This window comes from Mus caroli, unplaced genomic scaffold, assembly GCF_978045245.1.
Source record: "Mus caroli unplaced genomic scaffold, Mus_caroli_1 scaffold_3, whole genome shotgun sequence".
NCBI classification, from domain to species: Eukaryota; Metazoa; Chordata; class Mammalia; order Rodentia; family Muridae; genus Mus; species Mus caroli.
In genome coordinates this window covers 17,964,939-17,984,612 of record NW_028227258.1, presented here as the reverse complement: position 1 = coordinate 17,984,612, position 19,674 = coordinate 17,964,939, and the positions used below count along the sequence as shown (strand labels likewise).

Genomic DNA, 19,674 nt, shown 5'->3' with positions numbered 1-19,674 from the left:
TTGTCTGTCTCTCCTCCCTACCATTTCCCCTGTTTGTGTTCTTCACTATTACACTCTCATCAGCAGGATGGGAGAGGACGAAGGGGTTAATGGTATTCTGGGTCTCTCGTGATGATAAGAGAGGTTTTATACTAAATTTTATCCAATGTAATTTTCTATCATATCATTTTAAAAAACTTTTCTTGGTACAAATGCAGCATCAGCATTATCTACGTGGAAAATATTACTTAGTTTTTTTTAAAAACAATACTCAAGACTTTGTGTACTCAACAATGGAGTTGTACGATAGAGCACAAAGTTGTTACAGCTACAAGCTGTGGCTCAAATCCTCAGCATGCTGGCTGACACTGGTTGATCAATGGAAACAACAATCATGTTCAAATGTATTGTAAGCTTCATTTCCTAACTTTTACCTTGTAATTTAATTAATTTTAACTTTATTCTAAAAATTTTAAACTATACTTTGGAACACATAAAATATAGAATTTTTGTATATCTTAGAATATTTAAATACCCTTCCAAGTTGCAGTGACCATTTTAAAGTCTCTAGAAATATTTTTTTTCCTCTTTGACAGAGAGGCTAGTAATTTTTTTTTTCTTTTAAGCACTGAGGACTTACATTTTAGGCACTGAACTTGTGAGCATCATATAAACATGATTTTTCTTTATTCAGTGTAACAGTCTTTGTCTTTGAACCAGAAGCAATGATGCTTATTTTGATCATAGGTATATTTACACCCACTTAGACTCTGCTGATTCATGCTCTGCTCCTCAAGCTTTACGTAGGGGAAACATTGCTTCCTTATAACCGTTAACTTCGAGAACATTTCCAGAGTTGTGTCAGGAAAGCTCACTCAATACAAAAGCCTCTGACTTTTTCTCTGGACTGCTCATTTTTTTTATATTTGGCCTCTAAATATTTCCTTTGGTATCTTTTCAGCTCAGTAATATATTTAAAATTACATTTAATATTAATTTGACCTTTTACTTTATATGTTTTTAACCCCAGAAAACATTTTTACAACTCATTTTACATAAGGTCAAAAATCTAAGTTGTCTTCTTTCAGAGAGAGAGAGAGAAAGAGAGAGAGAAAGAAATCAATTCCTTCAAATGCTAAGAAATAGCCAGGCTCTTTCTCAAATTATAAATGTTATCTCTATTTAAAAACAAACATATACTGCCTTCCCTCAGTATGGTACTTAAGACAATTCAGAATAGAAAAATATTCAATCTCTATAATTCCTAACAACAACTAGTCATTGTGAGTTGTTGGGAATGAAGAACTAGTTCAATGTCTTTGAACATCAATAATTATGACTTTCAAAATAAAATATTATCTTTAATTGGATGGTTTTACTGAGTTTGTTTAAAGACCAAATGGAAAAAGCAGCAACAACTAGGTGTCATCTCAGACTCCACCTGGGTTCACTCGAGCATCCTCAGGGAGGTGCAAGCTGCAGACTGCTCACCTGCACCATGTCCTCTTAGATGATTGGTCATCAGCTGGCTGGTGGCTCCTCTGTTAAGGCTGACCTCCAATGGATGAGCAGAACTCTGCTCCACCTGGATGTTCAGCTGGTATCAGGCTAGCCTGGCCTTGTTCTTTCCTGCCAGTGGCAGAGTTTCTAATGAAACAGAAGTGATGGAATCTTTAGGTGCCTAGAATCAGGACACATCATCACTTCTACTAGTCTACTGGCTAAAGTAAATCCCAAGCCTAGCATGCATTCAACACCCTAATAGAGACACAAGTAACACTGCAAATACACTGAGATCAAAGGCCAAAAAGTTTTGCCAATGCAATAATATGCATGTATGAAACTTACATTTGCACTACTGTTTCATAAAACATCATTGTCTTTATACTTAAAAATTCTGTAACACCCAAGTAAGATGAGGTAGAGTTTCTGAAACTCCACTGGAGTGATGGTAACACTTCTCCAACTGAAGGAGATGCTGTATTTAAGTAGCTTGGAGACTATATCTTATACAAACAAAAAACATTTTGTAGTTAGCATTGAGTTCTGCCCAAGAGTAAGTTAGTCAGGCCAGGTCTTTAACATCATTGCAAATGCATCCAATGTGTTTACATTGTCTTTTTAGTGGTACAACAGGAAACACAGTTATGTATCCATTGAGCTAAAATGTGAGTGTAATTATTCTCTACTTTTAAACTGACTCCAGCTAATTCCTATTATCTTCCCCTAACTGATCTATTACGGCAGTGTGACAAATTAGAAGTTTGCAAGTTTAAATTTTTAATCACTAAATTTGAGAAGCAATCAGAATAAAAACTTGTTACAATCATGACAATGTGGCAAAAATATTTTATACAGAAAAAAATCAATGTAAATACACATCCTATATTCTGCACTTTACAGTTTTCTGTATTTTATATATACTGACAAGACCTAACCAAGAATTTTCCATCTAACTTCCCAGATACATAATATGCTTATGAAATATAGAAAGAATATATTAAATATAGGAAATATATACCTATAATGTGAACTATATAATTATATTACATCTCATAATATAATGACATATATATTAAATAATATATTGTAATCACTGTTAGAGTAACAGATGGTCTAATATATACTCATTAATACACATACTATTGAAATATATTGCCTTTGAATTAAAAACAAATGCATTAATATGTGTTTTTAATTACTCATCAGTAATTTGGCATTGACAGCCTTAAATTCTTTGTGAAAAGAGAAATGATGTAAGCAACAGATAAATGAGATATGTCAATGAGTAAGAGGCCCTTGGGGACCAAGTTATAGCAGCAGCAGTGATTGACAGCAGAGATAGAAACTAAGAGACAAAAGCACCTAGAGCATCAGTGTGGTGAGTGCAAAACACTGCTGCATCATGTTCAAATAGACTCCTCCTTGAGGACTCGGACAAAGTCAGGGACCAGAGAGAAAATTCACACACACACACACACACACACAAACACAATATGGCATGTGATTGCATAGCCTACAGCTACCCTCTCCGAAAAGAGCTACCTTAGATGCATAATCTCCTTTTAAAACAAGGAGCTGGGGGTTGAAGTCCAGCTGAGGACATTCCCTGGCCCAGGGAAGATACTTTCAATGACTGTAGTATTTCACCAAGAAAGGGGAGAAAAAGAAAACAGCAGCACACTGAGCACTGAGGACATCCAAAAACTACAAGGTGACCCACAGACAGCAGCAGGGGTGTATGTGTGTGTGTGGGGGGGGGGGACAGCCCCACTCTATTCAGAAGTCTGCCCAGAGCAAGTTGTGATCTTAGCTGTAAGTTTCTCTAAAAGTGCATTATGCATTTGCACTGGACACTAAAATGCAAGGAAAATAGTGTTGGGAATCATAATTTAATATTTATCACGATGATATCTAATAACTTCTCTTTAGAAACCCAATTATTTTTACCTTTGACTCAAGCCTATAGAGGAGATCGGCAGAATCCCATCAGTAAGTTTATACATGTGTTATGTTTGGTTTTCTGTCATCATGATACACATCACGACAAAGAAAGAAAGAAAGAAAAAAACCTACTAGGGAGGTGAAGGTACATTTTAGCTTACAGATTTCAGTTCATCATCAAGAGAAGTCAAACAAAAGCTCACCTCCAGGGAACTAAAGCAGAAAACACCAGAGAAACGCTGATTACTGGCTCCTTGGTTCTCTGATCAGTTAGCATTATATACAGCCCAGGACCATTGTGTAGGGTTAGAACTGCCCACGGTGGGCAGGTCCTTCTGCACCAATCATTAATCAAGACAATTCCTCTTAGACGTGGCCACAGGCTAATCTGATGTGGACAATTCCACAATCAATCTCCCTCAAATGACTTCAAGCTGTATCAAGTTGATACCTATAGTTAAGTAAGACAACAGTAGCTTTTTAAGAAGCTCTGTGTCTGCAGGACAAGCCCAGCTCACATCTATACCCTACCTATTTACACTGTGTGTCCTAGACCAGGTAATACAAAAGCCTGACATTCTTGGTTCCCTAACCTGGAAAATCAGGGCTATGAAATAGCTCTCCTGTAGAGCTTTCAAGAAGATTTATGAAAGAATATGTTGAATGGTTAGTACAGCACCTGACAAAGCCACATTAAGAAGCAACGATAATGACAAGAATAGAAAGAACCAGCAGAACAATTTGCCAGCTAAGTATTTACACTGTCTCCTTTCCTCCTGCCAATTCTCTGATGAAGAAGGTAACTTTCTTTGTTTAAAGACAAAGCAGACATATATCTGTTTCCATATGGAAACCTAAACTACATTTGATGAAAGAACAGCTAGTACACCCTAAAGTTAAAAGGAGACACAGAATACTACCATGTTTCCATATGCACGCTTTATGGAAAAGGAGACAAAGCCATTTGGACATTTAATTGATGGAAAAAATATTCTTTCTCCAAAATCTTCCTTGTGGAGAATATAGTTGAAGACAGCAAGGCAGAAGCCTTATTCATACCAGTATCCAAACCTGAACATCCATTAAGTCCACTACTCAGCTTCTTGGCAATAGAGCCTGGCGCTGAGCCACAGTCTAGAGAAGGAAATATTCTTTTCAAAGCCTCACAAATTCACTCAGACGAACAGCCAGGCTTAAGTTGCTGACTTATCCTTTAGAGTAAGACATCTATTTTCTTCTCACTTACTTAAACCACATCATAGATCAGCCTGTTTTACAGATATTGTTATTAGAGTTCAGCTCTCCTGAAGCCAGCATTCAAGGTATCACCCACAGCCACATTTCACTCCTGAAGTAGGGGGTCCAAAAACTTACCTAGACCTGGACATTGCTCCCGACCATTCTTCATGACCAAATCCTCATGTGGTATTCTTTCCAGTCAAATCCCTTGAGTCACCAAAATGACATTCTGCTGTCTCTAAGTTTGCTATAGTGTCATTTTGACTCTTTGTTTTGGAGGCAAATTATTCTGCCTTGAGTTTACACACCAGAGATGAGTTTGAAAGTATTCTGATATTCTGATAGCTCTTGAATATAAAAAGGTATATGATGTTCAGCTAACTTTAGAAGTTTACTTCCTGCTGGGAAAATTCTGAGTAAATGAGAAATGTACATATATGTAAACAGTTTTTAATTTTTTCTCTAAAGGTCCAAGTGCACTGACAGTTATAGTTATTGTTTTGTGACATCATATGGTAAGATAATTGTCTTCCAGTTACATTCACTTCTCTTAGGCACTGGATGAAGACCATGAACAATAAATATGCAATCTATTATACTTAGTGCATAAGTTGAAATTATCCCTGTGCTGGCAGGTTTTATGTCAACTTGACATAGGCTAGAGTCACTGGGGAAGAGGGAACATCAACTGAGAAAATGATCCCATCAGCTGAACCTGTGACAGGGCAGGCCTGTGGTACCTTTTCTTAATTAGCCATTGAGGTAAGAGAGCCCAAACTGTGGTGGGCCTGAGTGTGTAAAGAAAGCAAACTAAACATGGAATGAGAGCAAGCCAGTAACTGGCATTTGTCCAGGACTTCTGCATGTGTCCTTGCCTTAGTGCCTACCCTGAATTCCCTGAGTGACCGACTACAGACTGTAAAATGAAATAAACCCTTTCCTCCCCTTCAAGCTGATTTTGGCCATGATGTTTTATCACAGCAATAGAGACCATTCTGACAAGAGCAACTACAAAACTATCAAACTTCATATTTAAAACTCCCTTTACACTATTTAATACAGCCTTGTCCATATGTGCAAAGACTTTGAAATATACTTTCAGCTATGTATGGCTAGGCAAAAATACTATTCCAAAATGTTGGCCTACGTCTGTAATAATGGAAAAAAATTCATTCCAGATCACCTGACCAATCATCAGATGAACATAATCACTGAGTCCTAGAGAGGGAATCAATATTATCCATTTGATAAAACTAAATTTTAAGGAACCATTGCAAGCACCTGGTGTTCTCCATGATGTTTTCATGATAACTTTTACATTTAAGGCACCTTTTAAATGCACTGCTCTATGGAAGTGTGGAACAGTGGCAAAGGGCATAGGTATGGGACCACATGTTTCAAATGGGCAGCTCTTACTTTCTCATACTTTAGCCAAATCTCCTAACTTCCATGTACCATGGTCTCCACATCTGCAAAATGAGCTAGGGAGGGGCAGCAACCACTCCCTAGAGTATTAGGAATAGTGAATGACATGATGGACCCAGAAACAAATTTTGCATCAATTAACTGTAATTACCATCAAGATCATAACCAAGGCTTTTAAAATCCAGAAGAAATTACAAGGAGTATTGGATTAGACCTGAAGGTATAATGTGGAAGTTCTAGGCTTTAAAAAGGGCCATTTAAACAAATCAACAAGGAAATATAAAAATATGCAACTGACAGCCAAAAAGTTGGTAGTTGTAGTTCCGTTAAGGACTTCACGCAAAATGGTAACAGGCTCAAAACTGTAAAAGATAAGGGAAAGTATCAGGATCTTAATGCAAATGTTTAGAAAGCATAAGAAAAAAAAAAGCAGTTAAAAATCTGTGAAGTCCCATAAGCAGCTTCTAAACGCTGACACCATTGCATACACTAGCAAGATTTTGCTGAAAGGACCCAAATATAGCTGTCTCTTGTGAGACGATGCCGGGGCCTAGCAAACACAGGAGTGGATGCTCACAGTCAGCTATTGGATGTATCACAGGGCTCCCAATGGAGAAACTAGAGAAAGTACCCAAGGAGCTAAAGGGATCTGCAACCCTATTGTTGGAACAACATGATGAACTAACCAGTACCCCGGAGCTCTTGTCTCTAGCTGCATATGTATCGAAAGATGACCTAGTCGGCCATCACTGGAAAGAGAGGCCCATTGGACTTGCAAACTTTATATGCCCCAATATAGGGGAATGCCAGGGCCAAAAGAATGGGAATGGGTGGGTAGGGAAGTGGGGGGCGCTATGGGGGACTTTTGGGATAGCATTGGAAATGTAATTGAGGAAAATATGTAATAAAAATATTAAAAATTTAAAAAAAAAAAGGTCATGGTGTCTAAGAATAGTAGGATCACGAACTTGAATACTAATGGATCAAAATGTCCTGCATAAAATTGTCTTTTTTTCTCTGTGTCCCAATTTTGTTCTTTTCAAAGAGATTATTCTCAAAACTATTCAATAAACTCCATTTATTCAAAAAAAAAATCTGTGAAGTCCATTTTCTGAGTATCTAAGGTCTTCCATTTACTGCAGTAGACCTGATCAAACAGGGAAGCAGTGGCCAATCTTAGATGCCACGCCATCAAATTCAACTTTGAAGACTAGTTTTCAGAACTGAACAGGGAATGAGGGAAAGCATTAGAGGAGGAGCTTGTATCCCTCACCTCCATGCTAATGAACTCTGTTCTAACTCTGTGAGGAAAGCATCTGAAAGCCCAATTGATGTCTGTTCTGATTATAAGGTCTTCATTCCTTTGGGGCCCACAAAACAAACTTCCTGTGTTCGACTCTCAGCTTTCTCAGTTTTAGACAGGCTGCCTAATTCACTAATCTCTGATCAAAAGATGATTAGATCTTTCAAGTAAATGTGTTGAAATGTCCTTAGGAAGCCACTGAAGGACTCAGAGCAGCACATAAGTGCAAAGCAATGCTAGTTTTACCAACAATGGGGGAAAATCTTACTCTAAACCTAACTGGGGAAGACTTTCATAGCACTGGCACCCACTGAAAGCAGACATAGCCACACTCTTGAAGCAAATGCATGTCATAGCATTCCAGAAGGTATTTTTATAGTATGTTTTAAAGAGCTTCAAGTTTTAAGGCCAGCCCCAGCTACATCTGGATTTTGAGATTAGCCCTGCTTAAGTAACAAGATTTTGTCTCAAAGGGACAGCAGCAACAACAACAACAACAACGAAAATGCTCCCACAGCTACATGGAAATGCTATCATAGATATGGTAGGTTTATCTTTTGTCATCAAATGTCTTATTATTTTAAGTGTACTGCTAGATATTAGCATTGCTGGACAATATAGGTGGTATAATTTAATAATTTCAATCACTCATATTTCTGAAAAAAAAATGCACTACAGACTCTACATTCCTTCACCTCAATGTTCAATGATATAGTTGCAAATTTGACTTAGAAGCTAAGCACCTCCCATTGTGGCATATCCTCACAAAGCACACACATGCTCAGTAGTCTTATTCACACCAGTACCCTAAGCATCTTCAGTGTCATCCCTTGGGGCAGGATCCTATAAGCAGCCTCTAACTGAGGAGTCTAGTCTACAGGCTGAGGTTTCCTCTGCTTTTCTGACTGATGCAACTCACTAACCAGAAACCTCAGTCTGAAGCCTGCCCTTATGACTGGGCCTTTTCCTTTGTACTTGAGCTAGGTCCACACCCACAAACTGTCCTTTAGCCACACATCTCCAGAAGATCCAGTAGAAGGCATTTACAGTTTCAAAGGGAGATGTGTGGCATCTCATCACATGACCTAGGGCTAGAGAGTCCGACAAATGGTCATGTACACACCAAAGAGGCCAGAAACTGGGAAGCTTTCAGTCCCATGGTATCTTTTAAGTATGAATCTAAAGATCTGCCATCTCCCTAGGATGCCCCTGCTGGGGGGTCCTACTAAACTGCTGAAGAGGGTGGAGTGTGATAAGCAGTAGAAACCCTCAGTAGGAACAACTGGCAACATAACACCAAAATGGATAAAACCATTTCCAGACATTTCACTTGGGTCCTCGGAAGGCTACTGATGCATCTCCTCATTCCTCGAAGGCTAATGTCTGTGGAGAGACAGCAAATATTTCCCAAACTATTGATTTCTATGGTCTCCCCAGTCACTTCTTCCAATGAAAAAATGCCATAAACAAGTATGACATTCAACTTTATCTTCCATGCCATTACTATTTTGCAAAGAGAGGTTTATTATGGTTCACGGAGGTTCCAGTCCAAAGCTGGGGGCGGGGGGCAACATGAACCCTCCAGACTCTAGAGAGGGCAGCACACCACAGCAAGTACATGAAGTAGAAGGAATCCCTTACACTGTGGTCCAGGATGCAGGAAGAGAAGATCAGTGCAATTCCAAAATCCCTTGTGAGGACATAGCACCAGGGACCCAAAGGCCTTGTACAAGTTCTCACCTTATACAGATCCACAGTGCTTTCAACAGGATAGTGAGAGATACCAAGTTTTGACCACAGAGGTACTTGGGAGACGATCACCCAAACATAGCACCAAGTCAATATGAGGTTATAAGCAGACTTCAGTAATATAGTGGCCCAAATAAAATTCTCCATACTGAAACCTTTAATTTTGAAACAATGATCATGATGATGGGTATTAATTTCTATAATCTCAGCATAATATTTTGCATACATGTAAATTATTATACCGCACTTAAATATTTTTAAATATTTTTAAAACCAAAAGTAAACTTAATTTCAAAATACTTAACCCAGAAAAAGAAATTAGATTTCATTTGTAGCTCCAAAAAAAGCTAACAGTAGGAGCTGTAAACTGAATTATTTATATATTCTTAATTATGTACTCAGATGGCTGGAAAGATAAATCAGCTGTTAGAATCACTTGTTGCTCTTGTGGAATGGAGACTCACAACCATTTGTTGACTCCAGTTCCAGGGAATTCAATGCCCTCTTCTTAGTCCCCAGGCACCGGGTATATATGTGGTTTACATATATACATGTAGACTAACACTCACACTCATAACGTAAAATTCAGTCATTTTAAATGAAAAGTATATAACCAGGGACCTAGAGAGATGGCTTAGCAATTAAGAACATTGGTTGCTCTTCCAGAAGACCCAAGTTTGATTTGGAGCACCCACATGACAGCCAACAATTGCCTGTTAACTGCAGTTGTAGGTGACCTACCATCCTCTTCTACGCCCCATGGGCACTGCACACACACACACACACACACACACACACACATACACAAACACACAGGGCTATAGACTTATACACACATTAGTAGAATTCATAAAGGAATATCTTAAGAATGTATATAACCAACATTTCTTGGAGTCATTTTAACAAATAAAAGTTTCATAAATATGTACAAATATGCCTCAAAAATGTTACTAGATTTATTTACCATGATTTAAAGGCTTAGGAAAATTAATCCAATAAGGAAAAGATACATTCAAATGCATCATTTTCACTGGGCATGGTGGCTCATGCATTTAATCCCAGCATTCAGGAGGCAGAGGCAGGCGGATCTCTGAGTTTGAGGCCAGCCTGCTCTTTAGACTGCCAGGGCTGCATAGAAGAATGCTTACTCATTCATAAATAAGTAAACCAAACAAGCAGACATAGTTTTCATTCTTCTTGTTGTAGTTTATTTCTTTTTATAATAGAGATTTAAAAAATACAAGTGCAAACTTTCTTCATTATAGTGAGCCAGGTCACTCTACCACCTTCACACAAAACAAGCCTCCATCAGGGGCCATGCTCCTGATCTCTTTTCCTTGCCTCTATACTTCTTAATGAAATATAGACTGGTTGAATCTCATTGAAGCATCTAGTATCTTTTTTCTATTTGGTTCTTTTGGGAGGGGGAATCATTTAGGTATTCCCTAATCATCTCCCCATGGGAGAAAAACCAAGCACCCCCTCTAAACTGATGTCAACTCTGGCTTCCAGATCCTTACAACGTTTCAGGTTTACATGCACTGTTCTTTTACTATATTGTACTGGAGACACTTGTTCACCCATAGTGTAATTGGCTGAAAAGCAAGAGATTTAGGTCTGAGGCTTTCTCGAGCCTTTTATTTCCTCTCTCTAGTAGGGCTGTGACTCACAGAGTTGCCCACCACGGCTATTGCTGTTAGACAAAGAGCAAATGCAAGGGGCAATGTCTTTGATAGTTGATTGTATTTAACTTTATGTCATCCTCTCTTATTCTATTTTATATGTTGGGTATTTTACCTGCATATGTGTCTGGTACCCAGAGTGGGAATCAGATACCCTGGAACTACAGTTAGACAGTCATGAGATAGCATGTGGGTACTGGGAATTGAACTCAGAACCCTGAACCGTAAGCCTTCTCTTTAGCCCTTTTGAATGTATAGCCCAAGCTGGCCTCAAATTCACACTCCTCCCGCCTCCACCTCCTCAGCAGATTCTACTGTGATGTCACATTCCACGTGAAGTGTGTGCCACCCACTTCACATTTCCTTCTAAAGTCAGTAAAGCCAATGGAAACATTAGCCCTAAAAGGGAGATGGAATAAGTTTGCTGGAAAGAAGAATAATTGTGTAACCTAGTTTGTACTAACCTGAAAAATGTTATCACAGGGGAGTCGTCAGTATGGCAGGAAAGGTTATCACTGAGAGTGTAAATGTTTGAGGTCCAGACTAAGTGTGTGAGCCAGCATTACAAGGGAAAGAAATGAACTTCTGGCTCCTTACAGGACAAGTCCACTTCCACACTGCCCTGCTGATTTACACCAGTTTCCCTTATCTTGTGTACTCTTGGTGATAATTAGAGGAACAATCACACATTCCAGTCACTGTGTAAATTATATCTTTCTCTTGACTTCAGAAGACCATAAAGTCAATGTCAAAAGGCAATAATGGCACCTATCAAGTGTCCAAACTCTTTAATAATTACCACAGCCTTACCTTTCTCAGCAAGGCATTGAATGAGCTTCACTTCCTGACACATATAACGAGTACCTTGAACTCCAACCTGTCAGCAAAGGATTAAAAAATTGAGTTTCTATTTGTTTTAATCTGTTGACTTGCAGAGTCATTTACCAATCCATCTGCACTGACAAACAGACACACACCATACACCTGGGAGGCCCTCTCTACCCGTTCTGTATAAGAGAGAATGCTTTATCAACACAACACAACACAGAAGACACAACAGCAAGTATCCTGAGAAGCAAGACCAAGTCTGAGTGGACTTGCAATTTGTTTATGATACGAGGCATCATGTACATGAAAACAGCACAGATTTGTGAGTAGATATATAAAGTGTGCCTTCTCCGCAATATTTTCTACCCAAGTTTGTTTATGAAAAATAGTATGTGTCTATATATGCATACATGCATGTATGAGTGTGTGTATTTATTTATGTGTTTATATATGTATCATATTTAAAGCCTTTTTGAGTATTCACATCAAATTAATACCTTTTCTAATAAAAGGTATAAAGCACACTTAGATCTTCATTGGATAAGAACTGTTTTTCTATATATCTGTATAATCCATGTTTTTCTATATTTTCAAATTTTAAACAAGAAGATACACCAAATAAAGAAGTCTGAATGCAGGACAACTGTGCCATCAATGCAAGGTTTAAAAAAATGTTTACAACACTTTTCACTCCATTGCGAACAAATCAAATTGTCCAGGGATTATCTGGATTAACCTGCCAAAGGATACAACTCCCACATAAAACTCTCATCATTCCAAAACAAACTATAATCCACTTCATAGTTCAAAATTAATCCTAAGATTTTGTCAGATACAAATGTCTTCAACCAAAATCAGCAAAGAATTTTGACTCACAACACAGAGAATTTCAGTAGCTTGAAAAATAAATGGTCTAGGATTTTATGCTTATATGAAATTAGACTTTTTCTGGTGCATACATACAAAGGCACACACATCACCATCAACACTACCACTGCCGCCACAACCACCACCAGTGAGATCTCTTAATAAACAGAACAATTACCATCAGTGACATCCCTCCACAAGAGAATCAAACTGAGATGTTCCCCTGAGTGGCAGTTCTCTCTGGTGCTAACCTGAGACTGAGTTTCAGTTAGGGCACCAACATGATGCAGAGTAAATAAAAAGGAATAATTTAAAAGTTAGGAGTCAGCACATTGATCACTATCTTATCCCAGCCTAAATGACTTATTGACTCTCCTCTATTGTTTAATACCCTTATCCTTAAACAATAAAAGGTCTTGAAATGGCCCTGTCACCCAGAGAGACCATGATGTTACAGGCAGTATAATTAATGCAGTATGCTAAATAATTATAAAGTATGGTTTGGAAACAAAATTTTATTTCCTTACAGAAGATATAAATACTAAGAAAATCCACTCTCTGTGAGGAATTTTGATTCTAAAAACCATATCCAGCTGTGCAAAGAGGGAAGTAGAAACCTGCCCCTTGGGAAGTAGAAAGCTAGCTGTGCCTTTCAAATAGCAGCTTATGATACCAAAGAGGTGGCTCAGTGTGTACAGGGACTTGTCCCCAAGACTGACAATTAGAGTTTGAACCCTGGATCTCACATGTAATAAAAGAGAATTGACTCCCACAATGTGTCTTAGACTTCCACATACACACTGTAGCACATACATGCACATTCACATGTGCGTGCATGCACACACACACATACACGTGTATAAATATTTTTAAAGCATTTGCTTTCTTTTCAAAACCTTTTATCCAACAATGGGATAATGCCTGACTCTGAAGGAATACAAGTGGTATATTTAGTATATGGAAACCATAGAGCCATCACAAATATGACATATATAACAATATGGATTTTGTACCCACTTCTCAGGAAAACACAAAAATATACCCTTCTCCAAAGAGAAGAGATAAATGGCTTAGAGCCAGACACAGGTCTCCTCTGGGCATTTTCGCATAAACTAAACTCACTGCAGGACAGCAGCTTTATATACGAGCAAAAATCCTGAGCTATGGGGGCTTATAGAGACTGAAGCACCAACCAGAGCGCATGGGTGGGCTGGATCTAGGCTCCCTACACATGTGGCAGGTGTGCAGCTTAGCTGTCTTCCTGTGGGTCCCCTAACAATTGCAGCAGTGGCAGTCCCTGACTCTGTTGCCTGCCTTTGGATCCCTTGCCCTTAGCTGGGCTGCCTTGTCTGGCCTCAGTGGGAGAGCATGTATTTGGTCCTGCTGCAACTTGATGTGCTGGTGTGGGTTTGGAACCCATGGGGGTCCACACCTTCTCTGAGGAAAAAGGGAGAGGGGCTGGGGAAGGGGTTATGAGGCTGGGATTGAAGGGAGAGAAGAGGAGGCCACAATGGAGATGTAAAGTGAGCGAGTGAATGAATGAATAAGTAAATAATCTAAAGTAAAATTAAGGACAGCAGGAGTTATTTAACAGCAGGATAAAGTAACGCTCTTAGGTTGAAGGCTGATTGCTCGATCCTAGGGATCATTTTAGGTGACCTAGACTGCTGCCAAGTCCTCAACTTTCAGGGCAGAAAATGTAGTCACAAACTTGCCTAACCCCCTAAGCAGGAGAGCAACCCGTAACGTAAGGACTAGCAGTATGATGAGGAGATATGTGGTGCAGCTATAGATCTCTCCATAAAAGGAAGCATCGAGCAGAAACCATGCTGGTGTGGTTTCAGGAACTCGACAAAAGAAATTAGGCAAATGCTTGGTGAGATCCACCGTGTGCACAGACCTTGAAGGTCAAGTGCACACTTAGCTCCCTGATTAAAAACTCCTACATTACCGTGTGTTTGAATAAGAATCATCCTCCTTAGAGGGCTAAACTACAGCGAGAAAAAGCCTGTGGCACATTGTGAAGTCTTCCTTGCCCTGAAAAGGCCTTCAGTAAACGCAGGGAAGCTTATAAATACATGGCCTTTACTTTACAAAAGTTAGGTTATCAATTATTATGAGTTTCCTTTTCTTTCTTTTGTTTCTTTTTTGTTTGATTTTTGAGACATGGTTTCTTTCTGTGTAGCCTTGGCTATCCTCGAACTTGTTCTGTAGGACACGCTGGCCTTGAACTCACAGAGATCCTCCTGCCTCTGCCTCCCAAGTGCTGGGATTAAAGGCATGTGCTATCACCACCTAGCAAGATTATACATTTTCAAAAAGTACCGACCAAAAAAATGGGCAGTGTTTAAAACAAGTAGCTAAGCAGTGTAAACACATACTCCACCAGAAGAATCTTCTCTATTTTCTTACTTCAATAAATGTATTTATATCTTTACAAAAAACATCCATAAGAACTTTATTTTTCATCTTGCCAAATGTGTATTATGGATGGTACTTGCTTATCTTTTAAAAAATACTCACTAGCACTACATAGCTACATTCCATCAGAAATGATAGACTTTGTAAAATGTAACTATCCCTCATACTCTCATAAGGTTAATTCAGAAAGGAAACAGGACAAAGACAACTTAGAACATTAATTTATCTAGGACTTTTCATGTAACTATTATGAGCCACAATAACTCTAAGAAAGACATTCACATATAATCTATATACACTATCTGCTTTTTGAGAAAATACTCCAGTCAAAATAATTCTGAAAAAAATCATAAATCCTTAAAGATTATAGCACTGGATTTCAAAGAATGTGGTAAAGATATAATAATCAAAACAGTCTCTTGTCTTGAAGATAGACACACATGTAACTGAGGCAGAATAAATTTCAGAAACCAAAGTCTCATACATGGTCAAAGGTTGTTTGACAGGGGAATTAGGGGGAGATATTTCAACAACTCATTATGAGGATACCAGCTAGTCACAAGTCAAAGAGGGTTAGACTTTTGCCTCATGCTTCCTGCTAAAGCAAATGAGCTTTAGATATAACTAAATGATCAAAGATATAACTCTAGACCTAAGTCTCGAAGATGCCAAGAAAAAAGTTCAGGATGGGAAGAGGTGTGGCAATAGATTGACCAATGGTTTTTAAAAAAAAACAAAAAAAAAACAAAAAAAAAACCCAAAAAACCAGGGGAATGCAACTACGAAAGTCAGCAAACACTTGGTTTTAAAAAAGGGTAGACAACTCCAATATCCATGGCTGCAAAGATGAAGCTAACATTGCTAGTAGTATTATGAAACAGTGACCCATGTCTCTAACTGATGGAGGATGAATCACAATGTTCCTTTCCCAAAAGCTTGTAAGTTGAGCTTGGGTTTCCATGGTGGTACTATTAGGATATTGGGACCCTTGAAAGGTAGGTCCTAGTGGAAGACCACTGAGTGGCTGGCCAAGTGCCTCTACCTGGGGATGAGGGTTGGGGCATCTCTCTCTTTCTCTCCATCCCTAGCCCATACCGTTGTGTCTTGTCTCCACCATGTACTCTATAATGATATGCTGCATTGTCAATGCCTCAAAGTAATGAAGCCAACTGATCAAGCGCACAGATGTGCAAGACTGGGAGACAGACACGTTCTCTGTATAAGCTAATTACTAGCAATATCTTGTTACAGCGATGACTGAAAATGCTAACTCTTAGAGTAATACAAAGCCACGAGCTATCACCTCACATTGAGTTATAATGTCCACCATCAAATACTGGGTTGCTCAGGTGTACTTCAATAAGAGAATGTACACTCACCATTTACAAGACTCTTAGTTTGATACTTAGATGGGTATGGGGAATATGGAAAAAATCAAAACCAATATGCACTGTTTGGACAAAAGAATTTAATACAGATAGCATAAAAATAAAGACTGTGGCTCCTCAAGAAGTTAATAATAGAACTACCAGGCAGTCTAGCAATCTTACTTTTGAATATTTATCCCAGAAATAAAAAAACAATGTCCAGGAATGTTAAGAAGCATCATGAAGAGACGTTTATATACTGTCTGACTATAGCAATACAATCTGAAATAGTCAAGACGTGGAAGCAATCCAAATATCCACAGAAGTATGCACAAATAAACGAAATGTGATATACAAAGAATGAAATATTATTCATCCTTTAAAAAAGAAGGAAATCCTATTTCACACTAGCACATGGGACCTTCAGAACATTATGCTGTTGAAATGAGCCAATCCCTAAAAGATAAATAGTAGGTAGCTGAAATAAACTCACGAGGCCAGAAAGCTGCAAAGTGATTGCCAAAGGTAGAGTAGGAAGAAATGGTTTAACAGGTATAGTTTCAGATGTGCAGGAAGAGAAATTATGCAGAGCCATTGCACAGCAGTATGAAGATAGAGCGAGGTACATTCAAAACAGTTACTATGATGGTAAATTTTGGTCAATGGCTTTTTACATATTTTTACAGTTAACAAGGCATAAGTAATGAGATGCATACAAGAAGTTGCAACATGAGCACATATAATCTTGGCATATGGATAGGAGTTACACAAAGACGGGTGGAACATCTAGGTAAAAATTCAACCAAAAAGTCAACTGCCTACAAGAACAAACCTGCAGCTGACAGAGAATTGAACTACCCCCCGTGAAAACTACAACAATACATGGAGATTCACGGCATATGGCGGTCAGTCGGTCCTGTAGGGAGAGTCTTCAAATGGCTCAACACACAAAGAGCAGACCATACAGTGCAGGGGTGAGAAAACAAATCGGGGTACCTGCTATCCAATCACTCAGCACTGCTCCTGGAAACCAGAACCAGTATGAAAAGAACTCAGACACAGACAATGTGGTCTGAGGCACCCTACAGGCAACTTCGTGATCTGTATCCTTACAAGGAAAGCGGATACCTTTCAAACCCCATCAAGACTGATGCTGCATTTGAACCATACCCACCTGAATTTTCCTGATTAGAAGCATCTCAGCAACCTGTGCCTGAGCACATCTCAGAGGCTCATGGGAGGCGCTGTAGAAGTAGTTGGTTTTCATATGACTGATGGGTAATCTTTCATTGATGCATGTTTTCTTAACTATCCCCCCCAAAGTTGATATTTATAAAAGACAAGGGAAAAATTCAAGTTTCCCATCTATGAACACTAACAAATACACATACTTTTTAAATGAAGACAGAATTTGAGTGTAATACTTCAAAAAAAATCTGTAACAATTATTCTAATTATTATGATAGGAATTTTTAAAATGTTGTCCCTAAGTTTAAAACTCATTTTGCACAATATTTCTGTGCTTTCTAAGACTATTTTAAACTACCTTTTGGATTTCAGAGCCCTGTCTACAAAGGCCCCGCATTCTCTTTTACTTACATTACCACTTGTGAACCCCAAAGCCTGTTGTAGGCTTTTACCTACAAAGCTATGAGAAGCTGAAGTATTAAAAAATACCCTGTGAGGTCACAGAGGCTGCCACCAGCCAGTAAAAGAAAACAGACCTCACTGCCAGGATGTCAATTACCTAGCCCTGGGCACTGGCTCACAGAAAGCCACAGCTTAAAATCATTATAAAGATAGCTTTAAGACAATTAAACAAATTACTTGGGATCATGAGTCCTTAAAATCTCTTCCTAACTGGAAAAAAAAAGTACCAGAAGACCACCTCAGAAATTGAGGTAAATTACAGAAAAGTGTTACAACATGAGTAAGAGTTCATTTATTTTCCTCTTGCAAATTAAATTTTTTTTCCAAGCATTCTAAAAACAGGCTTTGGGGTATGTCAGCAACACATACAAGTTTTTTTTTTTTGAGTATTTTAGTGATATGCTAACACTCAAAATAACAGGCATGTATAGGAGCAAACTAAGCCTATGATTGTTAACCATTCAGAATATCTTTTTCTGTCAGAGGCAGAGCCTCACCTCACCTAGGCTGATCTAGAATTTTATCTGTAACCACAAAGAGCCTGGAACCCCCATCCTCCTGCCTGTCTCCCAAGTGCCAAAATTACAGGCATCCTTCACCACTCTTAGCTCCATCTGACACCCTCACTGAAGCAATAAACTATCATCTGTGTGTGTGTCGATGTTTTATTAACCTTGTAAAGTAACAGAACGTTAAAAATCCCTACGCTCTTACATAAAATTATAATTACTCAATTCTAGAGTCTACAATATCTGCAAAGAGACCCTGGTCAAATTACTAATTTCTTTTTCTTTTCAAAACAAAAATTAATGACATACAGGAGAGAGCAGATTATAGATTTTCTTCCCTCGGGGTAAAGATTTAAAAAAATAATGTGAGCATTTTGTAAATCGAGAAAAATGACTTTGACAAAATACTAACAATCCTGAATATATAAAAGTAATTATATGTATATAATATATTATGAATTATAAATATATATATATATATAATAGGAAGCCTAAAATAGCAGAAAGGGTTAATAACAGGTCCAAGCTCCTGAACCTATGTTTACCATCTCAACAGTAATAATAGCTCATTGTATGAAGGCTGTGCATCCTCTCCATCCAGTCTTGCCACAAGCACCCAGCCCTTTACACATAGCAAAAGCCCAATGCAGTGAAGAGCCAAGTCCTTTAGCCCTGAAATTCCTGGGTACAATTGTAAGTACATCTACTGCCTGGGAGATCTTGAGGAAGCTGCTGAACTGATCTCAGCCTTGGCTTCCTCTTCTGTAAAATGTGACGATGCCTAACACATATTTACTATAAGGATTAAACAAGATGAAATGCCTAGGACAGGTGGCTGAATTCCTCTCACCCAAAAGGAGAAAAAGAAAACTTGTTTGACACCCCCAGGTACAGATTGTCTAGTTTCTCATCTGAGGCTACTCAAACACCAGCACTCCTGATCAAACACCAGCACTCCTGAATGGTTCTCAAGAGTTTCCCACAAACCCCTTGGAGACATTGGAAAATCCCAAACATCAACTGTTGTTAACTTTCTTCCTATCACTTTTGCTTTAAATCAAGGCTCGAAGCCATAGTGAGACTTTCAACAGTGTTGGGCAATTGGCACTTTGTGTCACTAATGGAGAACTCTGTGTCCTGGGCATCTACCACATTTAGATAAATGAAAAATGTCTCGTGGTAAACAAGCTTTTAGGCTGACTCCGCCACAT

The 19,674-nt window shown here is 38.6% G+C and overlaps 1 protein-coding gene across 3 annotated transcripts in view; it reads right to left on the bottom strand.

Annotated features, from left to right (window-relative positions):
* Positions 1 to 19,674, bottom strand: part of Bmpr1b (bone morphogenetic protein receptor type 1B) — a 335,320-nt gene that overhangs the window by 230,418 nt on the left and 85,228 nt on the right. The window contains exon 1 of one of the 3 annotated variants that reach the window (XM_085835482.1): positions 11,632 to 11,656. The exons of the other annotated variants lie outside the window; for them this stretch is intronic. The gene's annotated coding sequence lies outside the window, so the exon portion shown is untranslated. Of the gene's footprint in view, positions 1 to 11,631; positions 11,657 to 19,674 lie in introns of those variants that run through there. 3 annotated transcript variants of the gene reach the window in all.